Source organism: Charadrius vociferus, unplaced genomic scaffold, assembly GCF_000708025.1.
Source record: "Charadrius vociferus isolate BGI_N301 unplaced genomic scaffold, ASM70802v2 scaffold31, whole genome shotgun sequence".
Taxonomy (NCBI): domain Eukaryota; kingdom Metazoa; phylum Chordata; class Aves; order Charadriiformes; family Charadriidae; genus Charadrius; species Charadrius vociferus.
In genome coordinates, this window is record NW_009646966.1 from 2,109,657 (window position 1) to 2,115,656 (window position 6,000).

Below are 6,000 nucleotides of genomic sequence, written 5' to 3' on the forward strand. Positions count from 1 at the left end.
TTTTTACATGCAGGTATGTACATGGCTATTCATAGGCACTAAACAATGAAAATATACCATACTTGTGTGCTATTCTTTACCTATAGGAGGGGGTTTTGTCTTCTGTTACTCAAACCTCACCAATCCTAAAGCCTGACCACAGCACCGACTCCAGACTCCACAGGCAGGGCTGCGGAAGGGAGAGATGCTCCAATCCATTTGTTGCATTTACATGCACTTGCTGGCCAGACGGAACGTTCAACTCCCATTCTAAAAGACTGTAAAACTTCATCAGTTCTTGTTGTAATGAAATCTCAACTGAAGTTAAACAAAGGGTTTAAAAATATTTCACACTTGCAAGTGCTATAGAAAAACGCTTTGTAAGACAGAGCTGCATTTCTTTTTTTGAAAATGAACTGTTTTCTAAGTTCAGAGAGGAAGTTGGTGACAACCACGTTAATTCACATCTCTCAATTCCCACTCCAGTTCCTATATCTAAAAATATAATACTTCCCTTCAAGAAAAAGACAATTGACATAGCATTCTTGACGTTACTATGATTATTAAGTATCTGAAATAACTCCAGCTGTGTATCATGTTACACAGATAAAAAGTTACACAGATAAAAAAACTAGTTACTTTTAGAACTGTGAAAAACCCTACAAGGCGGCAGTCTTACAAGACACCCCCAGGTCTCACTGGTTGACCCTGGGTCAACAGATTGGACAAATCAGAGTTTATATATTGTTATTTGTAAGGCCATAGCAACTTATCCTTTCTGACGTGCAGACTTTCTTATGAAGGATCAAGTTTGCTTAAATTTTACATGTGTGTGTGTATGTATACCTAATATATTTCTATATAATATGTACACACACACACCCCCTTCCAAGTTGTCCAACTGTTGAGGGCAGAGGGAATTCTACTGGTTCATCAGTTCTGGAGGTCTTCCAAGTATGAAAAGACCTCTTAAATATTTTGATGAATTATCAAACAGATAGCAATATGAACATTACGATATAATGAAGCTTTATAAAGTAAATATGCTATTGCATAGTGATAGTTGTAATACGTAATACTTGGGTTTTTTTAGCTGACTGGGCTATTTACCTTTGTTCTCAGTAAGATCACAACCATATTCTGTGCCCTTCTTATCATATGGCAGTTCTACTTTGTTCGCACTTTCGATCTGTGGCTGCGCACAGACACCCCCCCACAGAACCGCCAGCTATTTACTATACATGCAGAGGATGCAGGGAACTAACAAAGACGATATCCGTTGCAGCCGCCAACACTGAAAACTAGTCATTCCTCTTTAAAGGTAATGTTAAAACTTCACTGCCTATAGCTCATGATCATACACAATAGTTGAGTAAAACATAAGACCTTTCTTCTGACAGTACCAGCATTCAGAGAAAAGAACATGCTTGATGACCTGCTGCAGACTTATTCCAGTCCCTTCTTAGAGTGGATAATTTCATTAAGTGATTATTGCTTACATACCCAATTAAGAAGAGGGAAAATATGGAACAACATGCTTTAAGGGCTTTATAGGTGAAAAAGAAGATCTTGGAGTTAATATGACATATGACAAGCAATTAATCTAACCAGGCAATGGCTAGAATTCTAGCTTATGGTACCTTAAAAAAACAAAAAGCCAACCTACGCAGCAATATTTTTCTACAGACGCTATATTTTGTCAAAATGAAGCAAACTAATTACAAACATTGGCCAGTAATTTTGAAATATAAACCACCTTCTCTGAAGCAAATGTAGGGAATTGAAAACGATGCAGTAAATCTAGCCCAGAACACCCTTCTCAAGATTTTAAATACGGGGCCCTCTGAACCATAAACTAAGAGTTGGGTGACTGAACAGAGCCACGATCAGTAATAGCTCCTTTTCCAGTAACTTGTAAAAATAACCCAGTCAGCTAAGCTTTAGTAAAAACTGGGCAATAATAGGTCTGGAAGAATCAATTAATTTTATTGTTATCTTTTTTTCCTTTTTTTTTAAAAAAAAGCATTATTCATGCCCTAGGATAATATCAGGTGATCTGCTCAAAAGGGTATCTTAAAAATCTATCAACTTCAGCAGTACTTGCTAATTTCTCTAGATGAGTAAAAAGACAATTAAATTATTTTTTCCCCCTACTCTGTGCACTCACAACTCCATTATCCCTTCCTTGATATTTTATCTCTCATAGTACTTTTGTCTTTCCAACTGACTGCTATAACCCCTAACCAGAAGCCTAGGAAACTGTTGTTTACATCTGCTCAGAATCCTTATATAGCAGCTTTACAAAGGATCAATTTAATGAGGATATTGTCTTCCAATTCAGATACAAAAATATTTTTTCTAATTTATTTAGATACTTGCCCAAAACAGTGCACACCACTATCTATATGCAGAAAACCACAGACAATTTTAAATTTCCTTCAGGAAACGTGAGCTTTTTATCTGCTGCGTTCTCAGTTTATAGTAGTAAATTATGAAAAGAAAGGGCACAAGAACTGTAACAGAACTATTGCAATTCATAAAGAAAACTATGTTCTATGATGATAAGTATCACAGCGAGGTATATAATTAAGAGTGGCTATAACAACAACATATAAATTAGATAATTATGGATTAAGCAATCCCTTGGGGGATTCTCTCTTGCCCTAGAAAACGTGTAACAAGCTCCTTAGAAAGAAGGCAATAGCTATTAAGTATTTGAGGGAGAAACGGGACTACATAGAAAAACAAGAACAAAAACAAGAACCCACAGCAAGAGAAGAATCTTAATTTACAATCTAAAGACAGCTCTCATTTTTTGGTAGTTTATTTTAATACACTTACTGGTACAGTTTTCAGCCATTAAATCTGCTGATATCTGTTGGCTAAAAAGCACATGTCAGATTATCAAGAAGTGCAATATCAAATAAACATGAGCTGTTTCTTAAGGTGACAGTAGGGAGATACAAAACACTGCAGCTATTACCAGAAATGTAGTTTTTTGTTGTTGTTGTTTCTTACATCAATTTAATAATCCCAGGTGTCCTGGACACCAGACATACAATAATCTTCATAAATCCTAATTCACAGCCATACCATCTGTCAAAAGTATTTTTTATGTCTCCTAATAGATATGCTACATAATTGCTCTCACAGTAGGACAAATATACATGGTTGCACTAATTTGCTTTACCAATGGAATAGCTCATTATCAAAAATAACACCACCACATTACTGGGGTTTCTAGCACTCTTCATATATCAAAACTAACCTTTCCATTCTGTTACTTTCTATAACCTTAAATTCCCAGTGAAAACAGATAAAGATTGAATTATCTGGAAATTGTACTATAGTAATGGAAAGCTCGCAAGCGTGAAAAAATAAAGCGTAATATCTCTTTCTATTATGATGGTGTTGCAGTTAAAATTAGCAGCTTTGCATTTCAGCATCACAAAGAGACTAATTTAAGTTCTTGGCCCTGCAGAGTGCTAAGTATTTTGGCCCCAATCCAGAAAAGCACTTAAATGTGCCTATGACTTTTTAGTTCATGAGCCTGAAGCAACTTCAGCGGGATCGCACATGTCTGATTAGGCTCAGGACACTCATTACCCTGCCGGACATCGCATCTCCATAGGACTGACTCGGCATCGGGAGATGACCCTCCCAAACCTCCATCCATACTCGCTGAGATGGAGAGGATGCTCCACATGGGACCGTTCAAAGCAGGCCCTGCTGTTCGCACTTTCGGTAGCAGAAGATGAAATGTTTGGACCAAAGTTGGCCTTTGAGAACACCCTTCCTCCAACAAGTTTCTAAATATCTGCAGTTCCTCTAACATGCATGCAACATCAAAACCTCTTAAAATAACGCAGACTGCAGGTATGGCAGTTGTTACAAGAGGTTCTGTTACATGTTGCTATTTGCAGCAAGCTGACCTTGGTGTAAACTTTTATTTGTGCATCAGTTTAAATAACTTATGCAAGATTATACAAAAATATGTACATGAGAATTCAGTAATTGTACAGCAAACAAATCCAACAGTACTTAAGTAAATGGGAAATTCCAAAGATGATGACAGTTACCAAAAGATACTCCAGAAGACACTTACTTAAAAAAATCAATCTCAACCTCATTTCCCTTTTGAATAAGGAAGTGACTCATGAACAAAGTATTACTTCATTCTTCTTTAAATCACATTTCTAAAAGCACTTTCCATGTTCCAAAAAGTCTACGTCTAATAAGTTGTAAAAGAGTTGATATTTAAAAATAAAAGCAAGTTTCCAGCAATTGAAAGATGTAGTTGAAGAACTAAACCCTCTTGTGTTCAACTCTGCATGACAAATATCTGATACCACTTTGCAGCCTAAAAACATCTTTTAACATACTGTACTATGTTTATGAAGTATTCATGTTTTAATGCTAAAAAAAAAATATTATTTCAATGAATGTTCTATGTCTCGATGACATACTGAATATGTAACACGATGCTTTTCCAGTTTCACTAAATTGGTAGAGTTCTCCCACAAATTTTTAAAAATATACTCACCACTGCAAATAGGAATATTGCTTTCCTAATGGCCAGAATTATCTATTTCATTTGCATGATGCTCAGTTACTCTACTCAATTTGGGAAACTGAGAATTCCTTTGAGTAAATGTGAAATACAAATACCAAAATCTAGACTGGAATTAATAACTTAGATACTACTAAATGCTGTATCTCAATTTAACTGATGTTGTCATGAGCTAGTTCATACTTTTAATAGAAAAGTTAAAATAAATCTTTGTTTTATTTTCACTGTGATATCTACTGTTTTGTTTTGAAAATGTTGCTTCTTTCCTCTAACTCATAAACACTTAAAATCTACACAAGTTCCCATTTTCCTGAAATTCAACAGAACTGGACAAACCACTGATGCTACAATAACTGGCAGTTCACAATACCTAGCAAGAACATCACATTAAGGGAAACTATGTCTGTGCAGCAGGTAACCACAACATCAATGCATTACACTGCCGCAAAAGTGCAGGACTTCAGTTGCAAAACACCCTGGCTCAGAAGTCAGACTAAAATTTGTGATTAATGGTAACTAATTCATACTCCCACATTATCGGAAGGCAAACCACTCATTACTTACAATGAATTAAAGATTTATGGATCAGACACAGTTTTCATTTTGAAATTAGAAGGGAGACTACTGATCACACACACATGTTGACCACTCTTAAAGATGCAACGTTATCACACACAACTCTGATATACCAAGGGACTTAGCAATAATAAATATTAAAATGGCACCGAGGAGAGAGACATAGACAGACAGTTCCAAGGCTAAATGTGAGAAAGAGAGACAGAAAGTATAGGTTAAGCAAAAAAAACCCAAACCAACCCACCACAAAAGCACAAAAAGTCCAAGCAAAACATCTCACAGTTATCTTGCAAATATCTAAAACTATATGGCAATGGAAAACAGGCTCATCCTCATTGCAAAAACATTTTCAGAGCAGCTGGAGATGAAAATATGTGTACATCATATGCAGAAATATCCTGAAAAGCCCTCTTTGGTATACATGGATGAAATATTAAATAAAACAGATGAAGAAAAAGAAGTCCAGATTTATAGCCACACAGCACTGAAACGGAACGCAAACACACAATAAAGACAGTGTATCGTATTCACACATTTACAACATGTTACTTATAATGGTAGCTGTGGAAATAAATGACTTACGTAAATGTCTGACATTTTCCATTACTACTCACCACGCTAATGCTTCTATGCAGTTCGTTAACATTCCAGCTACAGTTTCACGCTTGCATGTCTCAAGTATAAAAACAAAATACTCAGCAATACCATACAGCCCAGCCTTCTTACTCTTTCTTTTTCAAATCAGTATCAGTGGCCTTGATAATATTGCCATCTAGTTACTAGCAATGCTTCTTTTATGACAGATGACAGTGAAGGTTGAGTAGGCACTCAGTCTATGGAAGATGTGAATGTGCTGAAACTGTCTCCTGCAAGAC

General features: G+C 36.0%; 1 protein-coding gene across 1 annotated transcript in view; it reads right to left on the bottom strand.

Annotated features, from left to right (window-relative positions):
• The window catches only part of LOC104295588, a 104,091-nt gene that overhangs the window by 43,556 nt on the left and 54,535 nt on the right, over positions 1-6,000 (bottom strand). The window lies entirely within an intron of this gene.